The sequence below is a fragment of the Cavia porcellus genome, unplaced genomic scaffold (genome assembly GCF_034190915.1).
Source record: "Cavia porcellus strain 051 isolate PalLab524CR breed Dunkin Hartley unplaced genomic scaffold, mCavPor4.1 scaffold_19, whole genome shotgun sequence".
NCBI lineage: Eukaryota > Metazoa > Chordata > Mammalia > Rodentia > Caviidae > Cavia > Cavia porcellus.
Genome location: NW_026947502.1, coordinates 3,267,181 through 3,283,465, shown reverse-complemented (window position 1 = coordinate 3,283,465; position 16,285 = coordinate 3,267,181). Strand labels below are relative to the sequence as shown.

Here is a 16,285-nt window from a genome sequence, read left to right as displayed (position 1 = left end):
TGAGTCACCCTCAGACACGGCACCTGCCAGACACCTGTGCCAGAACCGGCCTGGGTCAAGGGACTGACACAGTGCCAACGAGGACCAAGACGGGCTGGCAGGCGCCCGTAGGGAAGGCTGCCATCCATTAGGTAAGCCTGACACCCAGGCCCCGGGCTGCTCCTGTGCCCATAGCCTGATTTTCTTCCTACCACACAGAGATGGAAAGTATGATCTCTGCTTTCCAGTGAGGAAACCTATCTCCTTTGCAAGATAGTACAATCTCTAGTTTTCAGAGAGATTAAGTCACCTGACCAAGGACACACAGATGCTGGCAGGTAGTAATCCAGACTCCACCACAGGAACTCCCACACTGGGCCTTCCTACTGTCTGTGCCGCCCAGGGTGCCAGAGGCCGAAGCTCCAAGTGTGCAAACTGGTCCTGCTGGCCACCCTGCAGCACAAGCTATCCTTGCCTCTAGCTCTGCACGAGTCCAGGACCTACTCTGCCCCCTGACCGCCCGCAGCCACCAGGACTTAGCAATCCAGCTACAGGTGGAGTCCAGGACCTACTCTGCCCCCTGACCGCCCGCAGCCACCAGGACTTAGCAATCCAGCTACAGGTGGAGTCCAGGACCTACTCTGCCCCCTGACCGCCCGCAGCCACCAGGACTTAGCAATCCAGCTACAGGTGGGGATTTAGCTCAGCGGCATAAGCGCCTGCCTTGCAAGCAAGCAGTCGTGAGTTCAATCCCCAGTACCGATAAAAAGGAGAAAGACAAAAAAAGCAACCCAGCTGCAAGGATGCTCAGAGGCAAGCCGGTCCTGGGCTCACCCAGGGCACAGAGGAGCTGGGGACTCCAGCCAGCCGTGCCCAGTGAGCAGCCGCACAGGGATGCAGGGGTGCTCCCAGTTCTGCCTCCACTGCCCTATTCTGTCTGCTAGGGTTCTGAGAATAAAGAACAAGGGGTCTTGGGGACCTAGAACCTCAAATCTTCTCTTGAAGCTTATCTGTCATTGTTTCCCATCCTGTCCCACAGGGTCAGGCCACATGGAAGGCCTTCGGTGACTGGGGCATGCACCCTAAGGGACTGTGGGACCCCAGTCTCCCGCTTTCCTTGCCTGCTGGCTGATGAAGGGGCGATTCTGCTCTGCCCCGAGCTCCAACCCACAGCCCCAGGCAATGGGCCAATAGGTCCTAGCCCAGGACCTGCCCAGCTGGGAACCAAGCAGGTGTTCTCACTGTAGTTACGCAGCTCAGATGCTCTGCACACTGAGACAGCTCAGGGCCACAATGTCCGAATTGCTCTTGGCAGCTGCCCGAGTGCCTGAGCACTGGGAACAGAGCTCTGCTTGCTGACCAACTTATCGATCTCCTATCCAGGCACCTAGAGCTCATCCCACTAGCATACACAGGGCTGCACAAAGATGTGCAGAGCTGCCACACAATCTGTGAAGCACACACATCCTGCAGGGCCACCAAGAGGGACAAATTACATAAACCATGGCGCATTCACTTAGAGACACGTACAGCCAGCCATCAAAAGTCATGGCTAAACTGCTTTTGTAATGACACAGAAAAATGCTTGTTACAAAGTGCAGATTGGTATGTGTAACAAGAAGTGAGGTGTTTTCTTTTCTTGTGTGTGCAAAATCTTAAATGTACCCAAAAAAAAGTCTGGACGCATACATTCCAGCTTACTACTAGAAAAACCTAGCAGAGGGGCTGGGATCAGCAGACTTACTTTACCCATAATATTTTAACCCTTTACATGCAAAATCTAGCACTGCTCTTATGCAGTTCAAACGTTAATTGTTGCATATGGTAGGGACAGAGAAAGAAGCGAGGAAGAAAACAGATGACAAGCATCACTTTATACTTTTTATATTGCTTGAAGTTTTTGTTGTTCTTTTCCCTAATGAGCATAGGTCATTCTGTAATTTTTTAATGTTTTTTGAGACAAGATCTTGCTATGTAGTTCAGGCTGGGCTTGAACTCACTAGGTGGCCAAGGCTGGCTTCAAACTTGCAGCAATCCTTCTGCCTCGGCCTCTAAAGTGCTGGAATTAAAGCCTGCAATACCATGCCTGGCTATTCTGTAAAGTTTTAAAGGAAGATTTTTAAATAATGTTTTTTAAAGCTGAGGTGGTCTGGCAAGATTAGACCAACAGGGAAGGCCCACTGTCCAGCACCAAGTGAGGCTGGAGGACTATGGGTAAGACGTGGCAGCTGCTTTATTATGTGCCTGTTTTGTGTGCACAGAGCAGCAGGCTGCAGGAACTCAGGGAAAATGCGGAAGAAACTCAAGGACCAGTTTTCCTGTTAAGGAACTGAGTGTGTGGAGAGGTGGCAACTGCAGCAGACAGTTTCATCTGGAACCCTAGGAAGGAGATGGTTTCAGGAAGCCAAAGGTGCCCCAGGAGAGCACAGAAACAGCAGGTGAGAGGAAGCGCCCTGGGCGGGGCACCAGGGTGACAAGAGTCTCCCTATGCACTGCCCAGGAAGAGCCGGTAGCTGGCACCACACCCCCGCCCTGGGCAGGGTCCACAGCCTCAGGAGTGCAGAGGAGCCCAGCTTCTCTCCCTGGAGGAGGGGCCAAGGCAGCAGTGAGGCTTGCCTGCCTCTCCTTCACCGCACTTCCTCGTGGAGCTGGGGCTTCACTGAGCCCGGCAGAGGCCTCAAGAATATGCGTTGAGGACAGAGGGCACTCGCCCAACCTTGGGACCAGAGGGCTGGGCTAGGCACACAGCTCAATGGCACAGCCTTTGCCTAGCATGTGTGAGCCCGTGTTCAATCCCCAGCACCATAAAAAAGTGGGCAGTAGGACCATTCCATTTTTCTGTCCGGCACATGCCACAGCTGGGTGACCCAGCTCCACAATGCTTGGCCTTGAGGACAAAGACGTTAATTTCTGACAGTTCTTCTTACAGCCAATAGGATGGGAAGCGACTGAATGCAGTCAGGCCTGGCTCTGTTCCCTCCTCAGGTGATCCTGAACAGGTCTCACTTTGCTTGTTTCTCTCTCCAGAAATGTTGTGTGGATCAGGTCAGACACAGAGCTGTCTGCAAACCTTCAAGTGCTACTCAAACAGGCACCGTAATGGCTAAGGGAGTGTGAGGAAGGGACAGGGTGGACAGGGGAGGAGTGTGCCAATAAAAGCCAGGGACGCTTACTAAAAATGAAGGGCTAGCAGCGTACCCCAATAATCCCACCGATACTCGAGGACTGCCACAAGTTCAAGGCCAGCCTGAACTACACAGTGAGAGTCTGTCTCAAAACAAATAATAACCAACCAACCAAACCAGGAAATTACGAAGTGTTGTGATTCCGTATTGAGGAATACTACGCAGTAGTAAAAATTAAATCAGAGCTATATGTATAAACACGGATCAATTTCTCCAATATAACATTAAGTAAAACAAGCAATTGAGGAAGAATAAAGTAGGATAACATTTGAACAACACTTCTAATATAAAACAATATTGTTAATTGTTGGCTGGGGGCTTAGCTCAGTGGCAAAGTGCCTGCCTGGCAAGCATGAGGTTGTGAGTTCAATTCCTGGTACCAAAAAAAGAAAAAAACAAAAAATATATATATAACTTATTATTTATAGATATACACATCTATAATGAAACCATAAAGAAATATATAAGGATGACACAGACTAAATTCAGAACACTTTCTTTGAGAGGGTTGAAGGAATGATCAAGAGGAATTTCAAACTCAGAATCTCCTGAAATGCACATGGGCATCCGAAAGACTGCTTCCTCAGCATCAGTGTCACCAGCTCCCAGGGCCCGGGACCCATGTGTGGAGGCAGAGGTGCAGAAGAGGCGGCCCAGGCTCCTCTGACAGCTGGCTGCCGAGGCTGGCCGGTGCAGGTCAGGGCAGAAAGCCTGCAGGCCGAAGGGCGGGCCAAGCAGTGCACAGAGACTGCAGGCTGGAGCAAGCTCCTGACTCGGACACCCAGGCCCACCCTGGAAATACCAGCTCTGGCCTCCGTGACAACAGGATTCCACTGCATACAGCCCACCAGCTCCAGCTGGCACTGGGTGCTGTGGGATGCAGGGTCCCGCAGCTCGGTACTGCTTGCTATGGCCAGTCATCTGTTCCGTCCAGAAGGGTGACTGTCCCAGGAAGGTCACGGGAATAATGCCAAGCTCTTCCTGCAGGGGCCACAGTGGTTGCTGGCCTCTCTCATTGTGCCCTGCAGAGCAGGGGAGCTGGCTCCTGTCTCCTGTGCCTTCCTCTGTAGCTCTCCCAAGAGCAGGAGACCCTGCCTGGGCAGATAGACAGAAAGGGAGGCAAGGAGGCTGAGAGGAGGCACAGAAAACCCCAGTCCAGGGTTAGAAAGCCACGACCTGCTGAGGCCAACGAAGGTGGGGGCAGCCCAATCCTGGGTTGGTGCCAGTCCAAAAGCTGGGGGAGATGCCAGCCCACCCCAGCTTTCATTTGGCAGCTGGGAAACCAAAGGCAGCAGAGGGAAAAACCTGGCCCAGCTGTCACGGCTGGCAGCAGCACAGAAGAACTGACCGGTCTTCCGGTGTTCCCACCTGCTCTCACCATGTTCCCTCGCCCCTGGTGGTCAGGTGGGCAATGAGGGAAGCACAGGAAACGGCGAAAGGCCACCTGGGCTGAGGTGGACTCGCAAGCACTAAATGTCAGCACTGAAGGGCTTGGGGACAACACATCTGCCCAGCACCTCGAGGGCCCGGCAGAGAGCTCGAGATGCATGGGAAATGGCTGCCTGCCTGGAGGATGTGGCCTTGGGCAGCAAAGCAAGTGGAAGGTGCCCACCACTAAGTGGTCCTAAGGAATTCAGACCACTCACCCTGTCCCGGGTCCCTCCCACCAGGAACAGGGGGACAGACATTTGAGACAGCAAAAGAGGACACAGCAGCAGAGTCCGCAGAGGTCTGAGGCCAAGGCACCTGGGGCACTGAGAATCAGATCCCCTCACTGCCTCCTACTGAGGCCCTTCCGGCAGCCTCTCACAAGCAACAGCAGCTGTCACCCATGGGGCCCTCACCATCTGTTCCACCAGGGTGGGCACTGGGCTCTAGCTATGTTCCCATTTCTCCAGGAGGGAGCACTGCAATGAGCTGGCAGGGAGACAGCAGAGGCCAGAGGCAGAGGCAGTGCCCACCCAGCAGTGCGCCCTACCTGCAGCATTTGCCTCCAGGATCCAGCACTCTGGTCTGCAGTGGTCAGTGGCTGGGGTGACCAGATGGGAACAGTCTCCCTCCCCAGTGACCCTCGAACAGCTCCAGAGTGTGACCTGACTGCTCTTACCACTTCCCAATGTTGCTAGTAGGGAAAAACCACCACCTCCACGCTTGGCCCTTCTGGGGTCTTTCTTGGTCCAGTTGGTCAGCTTCCTAGTCCAGCAGTCTTGCCCTAAACCCCTGCCCTAAACAAGGCCCTGGCCACTGTTCCTCATCACTTTATAGTCACTGCCCTTCAGGAGCCCTGGACCCCACAAGGTCCCTGAATGATGTCACACTCCATCATACTCAATGAATGCCAGTCACAATCATGCAGCACTAGCTGGCTTCCAGTCATGCGCGTAGCACACAGCTCCCATCGGACTGCTCAGTCCTAGAGAGCGGGCCTTACACACCTGGGCGTCCTGCACACACTGCATAGCACCAGCACTGAGGGCTGCCTGGAAACATCTGCTAGCCACGGCATCAGGACAGTTCGCAAACTCCTGGGGAGAGCTGGCTCTGAGTTCTCCTGCCTTCCCACAGCTAGGCCTCAGTTTCCCAATTATTCTAGTTTCTTCCCTTCTCCTCCTCTGCTGGGCAAACCCAGCAGAACCTCACTCCAAATACTTGATCCTGTGTCAGGGAAACAGACAAGAAGGGTAAAGGGGTCCCTGCCCTTACCCTTATACTCCAGGGAAAGAGAAAGACAGTAATACCGAGCTGACCAAGTTCTGTATTCTCACAAATTTACTTCACAGCATGATGAACATATGAACAAATAAAACAGTAACGTGACAAAAAATGAAAAAGGGGGCCACTTTGCATAGGAAGGTCAGGGGAGGCCCCTCTGAGGAGGTAACAGCTGAGCTGAGACTTGACAGATAAGGAAAACCCAGCCACGGGAGGAGAAAGTTGGGTGGGAACACACTGGACATACTCACAGGCCAAGTCAGGCTGAGACACCCCAGCTAAATCACAGCAAGGGCACAGCCTGATAGTCACTAGGGCAACAGGCTTCCGAACAACCTCCCACAACTCAGTGGCACTCAACTGGGTGGGCCTGACCCCGCCAAGACATCCGGGCCCAGGCGTCGCTGGGGAAGGGAATGAGTCAGACCCCACGGCTTCCTGGGGCCTCAGAGAACCCAGTGTGGGCATCGAGGGGGCAGGCACCAAGCCTCAGCCACCCTACACCCAAACCTACAGAACACCCGTGGGTGGGGGACAGCGCAGTCACTAAATATGTAGAACACAGGACACGCCCACCTTAGCTTCCAGTAGGGAAAGACAGGATTGCCCAGGGACCTTCCATCCCCAATTTGTGAAGACCTGGTCAGGGAAAGGCACAGGACCCAAGGTCCCAAGCCTACTAGTCTTGGGCAAGTCTTCACCTTTCTGGGCCTTAGTTTCTTCATCCAAAAATTGAGGCTATAGAGGGATGACTTAAAAGACACTAAATACACAGCACTGCCTGGTACCTGGTCCAAATGTAAGCTAGTGATAGTATCATGGTCTTTTTTCCCCCCTGCTTCCATTTGCTCTGTTGCAAAATGGATAGTAAAACAGTATCACAGGGTTGCTGGAAGTTTGAAATAATAAACACCCCACCCTTCTAATACAACATCCACTGTCAGGAATCGAAAAAAAAAACCATACATATATATACACATTATACATATATATTCCATATATATATATATTTTTTTTTTTTTTCTTGAGTCTCTTTCTCTGACCTGTCGATCACATGCTGAATTCCCCTCTACCACACCCCCATTGTTTGGAAAATGAGTAAGAGCTGATTAAACCCCGTTTTGACGTTACAGTGAAATCAAAATGATGCATTAGGAATCTACACATTTCACTGCACTGTCATTCTGCAAGGGGGTGGGGATGGACGCTGCCCATTCTTCTGCATCATCAACAAAAGTCTCTCCCTCCCCTTATCAGTTTCTCACCCAGCTGCACCAAAATTCCCAAGCACTCCCGCACACACTATTCCTGTAGAATGCAATGATCTCCAAGCGTGTTCTCACAGGCTGCACACCAACATCTTCCTTGCAAAACTCACCCCTATGAGAAAGAACTCAGCCGGGGACTTAGCTCAGTGGCATAAACGCCTGCCTTGCAAGCGCACAGTCTTGAGTTCGATCCCCGGTACAAAAAAAAAACAAAACAAAAAAAAAAAACAAAAAAAAAAGAACTCAGACCCCCCCAAATCACTTCCGGAAAGGTACCCTGTACCTTCAACCAAGGTTCCCAGCAGTGTGCAAAATACGCTCATCACAAACAGCACATCGCAGCCTCTGGAGCTGCGCAGTTGTGTTCAAACCCTGACTGCAGTTCACCAGCTGTGTGACCCGAACCTCCAAGACCCTTCGTTGCCTAAAGGGTAAGACGGTGACGAGAACGTTCGCATTTAGTACGGCTGCAACCACTACCGGAGCTTAACCTAGAACCGCACTCGGGACCGCCCAGGAGTTCCTATTATTTTCCTCAGAGCGCTGCTTGCACAACTTTTACGAAACTACTGACGCCGCGCAGGCCACTGTCGCCGTGAGGCAAACATCTCCGAGGCCGCTGCCCCCGGCCCCGGCCTCGGCCCCAAGCCGACCGTCGGGCGCCCCTCGCAGTGCGCACGCGCGCCCCGGGCCGCCACGCCCCACGCAGCCCACCGCGGCCGCCCGAAGACTCCCGGGCCTCGGCCCGCCGGTCTCCCCGCCGCGGCCCTCCCCGACCTCCCTGGTTCCCCCACAGCGGGCCGCCCGGCTGGCTTACTTACGAAGCAGGGTCCAGGGAGGAGGGACGGGACAGCGTCCCGGCCGCGGTTTCCCCACAGCTCTCCGCGGCGCTGAAGAAGGGGACACGGCGCAGGACGAGGAAGTGCTGGTGCCAGGCAGCCCCGCCTCCGGGAAAGTCCCCGCGGAGTGACAGGCAGCTCACCCAATCGCGGCGCGCGCTCTGGACGCCGCCGCGGGGGGCGGGACCGAGGAGGTAAACAGCGGCTACGGGGAGTCGCGGGCAGAGACTGGCTGTTGCGGAAGGGTCCAGGCAGCAGGTTTGCATCCACCGCCAGAAGACCGTGAAGACGCCGGCGGCCTGTCCTCCGCACTTACCATGTGTCGTTGTATTCGTGCGATCGCCCCGTTGCAAAATGCAGCTTGAAAAGTTAGATATATGTATTTTTTATCCTTGAAAGACAAGGGGCTACTACGCCCGTCCTCTGGCCCAGGGCATGCACAGCTCCCCCCCCCCCCCCCCGCGCCTCTCCTCTGCCCAGGGGCTGGACCAGAGCGTGGAGATGCTGAGGCCTGGAGATCAAGCTCAGTTGCATTCCCCCGGGCCAGGAAGAGAGAGGCTAGGCCCAGGAAGGGACGCGCAAGCCTAGGCGCTCTGCCTCTGCCTTTCTATCGTGTACCCTCCGTGCTTGCTGTAGGAGATCAAGCGCACTAGTGCAGGGAGAGTGCGATTTCATCTCTTCCTGACCCGGACCGGGAGGCCTGAACCCAGTAACAACAAACCCTGTGAATTTTGATGACCTCACTAGCGGGCTGAACCAAGATCCAAAACCAGGTGGGCAAATCCAGAAGCCGCCCTCTATCTTGTCTACCTCTGTGACACAAAAACCCAAGAGGCTGGAGAAGTTCCTGGACCAGTAAATAGCAGTATAATAACTTGCTTTAAGATAGGAACCCTTGGTTTTTGTTTTACAATCCATTATATTATTTAAAAGAAACACTTTAATTCCAAAAGGAAGACCTGACTTTGGAATACAGGCCAACTCGTTAGACTGGTTAATGATAGCTTTTTGAAAAGACCTAGGGGAAGAGACCCATTTCACTGGGCTTGAAAACTTGGTCATTAAGAGGCACTGGTCTTCGGAAAGGCTTGGGGGACTGTTTTATGCGTGCCCTCCTTAGAAGAGAGAGGGTGCCTGAGCTGGAGATTTTCCTGAAGGGTTTTGGACAACACCAGGAGCTCTGTTACTTCAAAGGTGTTACAGAGTTTTCAAAAACAGTGTTCTTTTCAGTTATGAAAAGAAGTAGGCATACACTTTCATCTGGAAGGGAAGAAGGGAGGGGGTGATGAACATCAAGCAAAACACCAGTGGGCCTGGGATGCCACCATCCGCACAGCTGCAGCGGGGAGTCATTTCTATGCATTTTGGCTCTAAATCTCTGTTTTCTTCTTGCCCGTCCCCTGTGTGTCTCGATTTACCTCTTTCTGGAATATTCTCTTCCTAACCCCAATTCAACTCTTCATACCTACCCACTGTAAATAGTTGCAATTTACAGTCGTCGGGCAGGGGGTGTAGCTCGGGGGTAGAGCTCTTGCCAAGCTGGTATTCCATCACCAGTACTGGGGGAAAAAATGTCTCCGACATTTTGTCTTTGGGTTCTACACTATGCCGGGTTGTTTTTGTGAAATGCCTGACTTTGGGCACTTTCATCCCTTAAAGAGCCAGACAACTCCTGTGTGACCTCACTAAAGAAGCTTAAGCTTGATGTACAACCGTGATTTGTTTATAGTTTTGTTTTTGTTTGCAGGTAGTAGGGATTGAACCCAGGGCCTTCTCACTGAGCTACATCTGCAGCCCTTTATCGTCTTTTTTCTTCTGAGATGGGATCATTAAGTCCCTTAGTTATCCAGGTTGGACTTGAACTCACAATCCTCCTACCTCGGCTTTGCAGAGTGCTAAGGTTATAGACATGCACACCAAGCCCAGCTTGAGGTGCTTTTGCTTCACAGTCACAATGAGGAAACTTATCTTCCCAAAGTCATAATTGTCCCCACTCTTTTCCCCTTTTAAGTCCTGGTAGTGGGAGCCATTGGTCCCATTCCCATACTTGACGGATAGGTGAACCAAAGCTTCTGTGTGGAGAAGGGTTGCTCCAGGCCAAGCGCATGGATTGATGGCTCCCAGCTCTGGGTCCTTTGCCCACAGCGCCTGTTGTCTTCACAGGTTCTTGATTTTTCTCACATTTTTACAGAGATCTGCTCTAGAACCAGGCACAGGGGTGCACACCTATAATCCCAGCACTCAGAAAGCTGAGGTAGGAGGATAGCCTTGAGTTTGAGCCCAGTGTGGGCTTCATAGAGAGGCTTTATCTCAAAACAAAAACTAGAAACTTTGCTCTGCTGTATCTTGAACACAGGCTGTTGATCAAAAGGGATGGCAGCTCCTGCTCAACCGGTTACTACCCGGTGGCCTCTGCGCCTCAGGTCCTTTCTAGAAAAGGGGCAAAATGTTCCTGCCCCTCAGGGAAGCCTAGGAGGGATGAGCTCATACAGACAGGCTGAGGCCCAGCACACAGGAGGGGTTGGAGAAAGGAGAGTGGTGCAGAGGCATGGATTACCTGTGTCAAGTAGAATCCCATTGTCAAACCCAGGAACCAACACAGCAGCTCCCTCACACTTGTATCTTTTCAGGATAGGGAGGGGATGGGGCTGGGCTCCCTGGTCTGGCAGCCCCTGCCACCCCTGTCCTGGAAGGGGATTTCCGAGTCAGGAGGCTGCCTGCTCTTGGCAGCTGAGTGATTCAGGCAGATGGCAGCCTCTTGCTCTTCCAGGGTGACAGGCGCCATGCAGAGCCCCACCCAGAGCCAGTGGTTTGTTTTACTTTGCTTTATTGTAAAGCTTGCAACCTCCCAATCTTCTGCTACTCCCTTCTCCTCCACCATCTCTGCTAGGGTGGCTCCAAAATACACATATGAAGGAAATAAAAAAATACATCCCCAAATCCACCTATAACTGACATAGCTCTGACCAAGCGCTAGAAGAGAGGTAGCAGCCACATTTTAAAGTATTAAAAGGTAGGGCTGGGGATTTAGCTCAGCGGCATAAGTGCCTGTCTTGCAAGTAGGCAGTCATGAGTTCAATCCCTGGTACCGATAAAAGTATTAAAAGGTAGCACAGAGTTTCTGCTGTATATCAGGCCAGTACTTTTACACAGGCTACTTCTCAGCCAGCTGGGGAGGTGAGCACCCTGGAGCCGGGTTCTTAAACACATCCAACGCTAAGCATTATGCTGCAATGCTTGGCAGCTAGCAAGACCCACAACACAGAATGCCCCTCCAAAGGGTCTCTGTGAATGACAGCCCTTGGCACACGCCTGTAACCCCAGCACTCAGGAGGCGGAGGCCAGGAGGAGTGTGACTTGGAGGCTGTTCTAAGCCACCTACAATATTTAGTCTTTACAAAAAGAGAAAGGGGGGAATGAAAGCAAAAGAATCTTACTCAAAATAAAGGACAAATTTTGCAACAGAGATATCCACAATAGAAAAAGGAAAGGAAAAGAAACCATCAAACCCAGCCTTATCTTCACAGGAGTGGAGCCACACCGAGGGCCAGCAAGGAACAGAATGCGTAGTTCTTCCAGAGTTTGGGACTAGTCTTCAGGATCAAAATCTGCTCTTCCTGGTGGTGTGCAGTTGCCAAGCAACTGCTGATGGCAAAGGAGGCTTTTTTGGGGAGGGCGGGCAGTGGTTTAACCAAGAATCAAACTCACGACCTCACACTTGTGCTGCTGAGCTGAATCCCCAGCCCCAGAAAGGGAGGCTTCTAAGCCAATTGGGCCTGCGCATCCTTTCATGAGGAGAGGGCAGGAGGCTGATCCAAGGCCTTGTCGGGTGAGGGAACTGTGTGTGTGTGTGGGGGGGGAGCTAATGAACCTGGAAGACAATGGCCCAGGTTTGTCCTGGATCCACCGCCCAGTGCAGTCGCAGGAGTGTAAAACCCTGCAGTAGGTTCTAGGTACTTTTTTGGTGTTGGGTGTGTGTACATCAAAGAGAGATGTGGGTGTGTGTTAAATGAGATAAAGCAATCACCCACGTGATACTGACTGAAATGGTGCCGGGTAATCATGACTTTTTTAATGTGAGAAATAAATATATCACCAACGTCTGTGATCCCAGCTTTCCCCCCTTAGCCTAAGAAAACATTGAAATTCTGTCTACCGACCTCCACAGGAGGACAGCCAGATATCTGTAGCTCCTTGTTCATCTGGCATCAGAAGGCAAAAGCAACCACATATACACATATTTCCCTTTCCCAAGAGACAAGCCATGGGTATTACAGCTGGAGCTGCGGAGTCTGACAGAGCTGTGTTTCAGTCCCAGGCCTGCCACTCACAGGTCTGTGCCTCAGTTTCCTTATCAGTGCTACCTTCACCAGACAGCCAGGATAAATGCCACAAGGCATAGCCTGGGGCCTGGGCGCTGAGAATTAACCCTAGGAGGCAGGAGGGAGGAGTGGTCATCTGTGCCCAGGAGGACCCCAGGGCCCACAGGTAGGGGCAGCTCTGAGGAGCCTGAGCAGCCCCGGGAGCTTCCCACCCCCCAGGCTCTTTCCTGTGTCCCCTGCCTGCCTGTGACTGCTCTGTGTCTGGGGCACTGTGAGAGCTGGGCCAGATGACACTGCGGGAAAATTCCCAGCCCCATCAAGTACGGGGCCCTGAGGCTCTGCCCACAGTGCTTGGGAGCCCTGCGTCTCCCCTGTGCCAGCCTGTGTCCATGGGGGTGTCACACTGGATGTGGGCTGGGAGCCAAGCCCCCCTCCCCCCCCCGCATCTTCCTGGAAGCCTGAATAGCTCAGCCACCCACACCCCGGCATTTCCTAACCCTGGGAAGCCCTCACCAGGCCCTTTTGGTCCCACCCTCTGGTCTTCCCCAGGCCCTCCTCATTCCCCTCCAGCCACTGTCCCTCTGAGGCCACCTCTGTCCCTTGCTCCCCTGGGCCTGGGACTTCCCCGGCTGGGCCTCCGATCAGCTTTGGCAAAATCTGTTCCATCTATGATCAGAGGAGAGGCCACAGGAATGCTGTGGGCTGGCCCAGGGCCTCAGGCTCCCTGCTGAGGGTTTACCCTCAGAAGGGTCCAGGGGCCCCACAAAGCAGGCAGGACAGGAGGGAGGGCCTTCTGCACCCCAGCTTCCGCTGTACTCTGGGGGGTCACTAGGCAGTGTGCCCCAGGCTCGCAACTGCAGCCTCAGCCACAGAATGGCTTTCACACACAGACGCGCACACACACACACACACACACACACACACACACACACGAATGAGCCTGTGAATGCGTGCCCGTAGGGACCCACACACATCCCCTCCTAGGGTCTGCACAGTCCCCAACACAGATGTGCCTCACTACACACACACACACACACACACACACACACACACACACACGTCCAGGCTCACGCTTGCACACCTTCTCCTTGGGTAGGGGGAGGAGACAGATGCAGGCCTTTTTTTTTTTTTGCCTTTGGAGAAGTGGGAGAGGGCAAGACTGGCCGGGAAGGCCAGGCACAAAGCTGGGACAGGAAGAGGAAATGGAAGCTGGGGAGAGAAGTCAGAGGAGAAGGAGGCCAGGCCAGGAGCAGGGGCCAGAGCCCAAGCTGGTGCGGCACTGGGCAGGGGTGAGCCCCAGCTGGCAGGAAGGAGGAGGTCCGACAGCCAGACAGCCATCCCCTCCTCAGAAGGAGCAGGAGGCTCTGGGACCTCCCACGCACCCATGTGGGGAGCCCCTTCCCTGGCCTGGCCTGGCCCAGCTACCTCCAGTCCTGGCCACTCACCTGGGGAGGGCAGGAAGCCGAGGGTACGTGTGGGGGCTGCCAGTCCTGCGCAGGCTGAGTGCTCTCCGTGCCTCTGCAGGAAGGAGGGCTGGGCAGCTGACTTAGACAGCTGGGGAATTCCGGGCCACGGAAGAGGCAGCCCCTCGAGGCCCCGCTGAGGCCCTGTCCCGCCCTGAGCCAGGCCCCAGGCCATCACAAGCTGTGAATTCCAGGGAGGGGAGGTGGTGCTGGGACCCAGCTGGAGGACAGGAGGGCAGGGTGAGTTGACTTGTGTTCTTCTGGGAACCTTGGTTTCCTGCTTTGTCTGAGGAGAGGATTGTAGTGCTCAGAGCAGAGGAAATGGCCAGATGTCCAGCCATATCCTGCTGCCTCGTTCTGTCCATCTGCTTCCACCTCAGGCTCCCCTGCCCCACAAGAAGAGAGAGCCTGCTGGGGGACCTGGAGCAGCTGGAGATCCTGGGCAGGCCACCTCCTCTGAGCCTCGGCAGCCCCCTCTCTACATCAGGAGGAAGAGTCCCATTTGGCCAGGCTCTGACATCAAAATGAAATTAAACTCGGTTTGCATGCATCCTGTGTGTGCTATGCCTAGAAATCAGGTCTCCACCCTCTGTGAAGGCATGGGAAGGGGACTTTGCTTGAAGCAGGGTCTCACTATGCAGTTCAGGCTGGTCTTGAACTCACTGTGTAGCCCAGGCTAGCCTCAAACTCACGGGGATCCTCCTGCCTCAGCCTCTTGAGTGCAGGGATTACAGGTGTGTGACACCAACTGGAACGTCTTCATTCTCCCAACGACATTTACAGATCACTGGCAATAAAGGATGAACAGATCTGACCTCTGTTCTGTCCCTTCAAAGCTCAGAGACATTGGGACATCCTGCTCCATGGAGTAGCCCTCAGCCATGTGTGGCTGTCTAGATATGAACTGTCATCCGCCCCTTGGAAGCACGAGGTGCATTTCAAGTGCTCAGCAGCCATATGTGCTTCTCCTGGACAGCATCCCTCTGCAGCCTCTAGGCCACGGGAGAGGCCATTACAGTACAGTAGGTGCAGATATTTTTTGGCAGGAGAAATGCCAGGAACAACAGGAGCCAGGACAAAGCAGAGTGCCGGGGCAGGATTTGGGGCTCTGAGAAGTCCCCTGGAGGACGTGACTTCTCACTTGAAAGTAGCCAACCAAGAGCATGAGGAAGGGTTTTCTCAGCAAAGGGAACAGAATATGCAAAGAGAAGAGAGGGTACATCCAGGAAACTGAACAGTGTTCATGCAGACAGCACAGATATTTTCAGCACTGGAATTGGCAGCAATCCTTGAACTGGACCAGGTCAGAAGAATGGTACATTTCCCTACGCTGCTGTCTCCACATGTGAGACCCAGTAATCACAGACTCTCTGTGAGCTCATGGGGCCTGGTTGATCCATGCTCACTCAGGGAGGTCTTACCTGGTAGATGGAGCTGGGCATGGTGGTGCATGCTTGTAATCCCAGCACTCTGGGAGGCTGACGCAGGAAGATCCCAAGTTCAAACCCTCTCTCTCTCTTTTCCTTAAAGAGCTGGAGATGTGGTTCAGTGTGAAGGGCTTGGGTTTAGTTCCTGTCTCCCACCACCACCACCACAAATAAATAAAAATAAAAGCAGGTGGGCTTCCAGGGGCTAAGAACTTTCGAGGAGCTGGGCCAGCAGGAGCAGGATGGCCAGCTGGGAGCACTGGGCCAGTTTGTTCTGAGGGCTGGCTCCGGGCTCTCCCTGCTCCAGTGCTGAGAGCAGTTGGCACTCCACCTTCTGCCCTCCTCTTCCTGGCCCCAGCCATGGGTCCCCTGAAGTTGCCACCCCTATGCAGGCCTGAGGCATCTACCAGAGAGAAAGAAGAGGTCCTCAGAGTGGGCTTTGCAGGAGCTGAACTGAGTCCTGTGAGGCTGATAGCTGAGGGACTTTCTATCCTGACCCTAAAAGGAGGCCTCAGAGTTTGGAGGAAGGAGAATGGGGTGGTGCAGGGGTTGAGAAAGAATAACCCTAATGCCTCGTATTTAAGTTATGAACATGGTAACATGCCAGGTGTGTTAGTTACTTTTCTCTCATTGCTGAGACAAAATACCTGATGCCCAAAGTTTAAGGAGGAAAAGTTTATTTAGCTCACAGTTTGTGGAGGTTTCAGTCCATTATGTGCTGGCTCCAAGGTGGGGTGGCTCATGGCAGAGGGAAGCAGAAAACAGCAAAAGTAAGAGAAAAAGGGGAAAAAGAAAGAAAGTGAGCCTCTTTCCCTCCCTTACATTTTACACAGCTACCTGCCCCAGGTGGGTGTATCATTCATACCTATAGTCCCAGCTTGGACTCTGAATCAGTCACAAACCTAGAAGCTGCCCCCATGACTACATGAGGCTTTAGAAGGGCATCTAGACACGAATCGTAACACCGGGCTTGTGCATTCTTCCTTAGAACCCTATGAGGCCAGAACTAATCCCTTACAGAGAGGAAACTGAGGTTTCTAATGGGTTAGGATCAATGATAGCAAGTGGCTCTGAGTTCAGACTCTGGCCC

At 53.3% G+C, this 16,285-nt stretch overlaps 1 protein-coding gene across 7 annotated transcripts in view; it reads right to left on the bottom strand.

The window, feature by feature from the left end:
- The window catches only part of Tnip1 (TNFAIP3 interacting protein 1), a 41,659-nt gene extending 27,742 nt beyond the window's left edge, over positions 1-13,917 (bottom strand). For 4 of the 7 annotated variants that reach the window (XM_013146735.3, XM_005001250.4, XM_013146736.3 and 1 more), the window contains exon 1: positions 7,966-8,124. The gene's annotated coding sequence lies outside the window, so the exon portion shown is untranslated. Of the gene's footprint in view, positions 1-7,427; positions 7,549-7,961; positions 8,125-13,750 lie in introns of those variants that run through there. The other 3 variants (XM_013146734.3, XM_005001251.4, XM_005001252.4) reach the window with 3 other exon arrangements.
- Between the last annotated feature and the right edge of the window lie 2,368 nt (positions 13,918-16,285).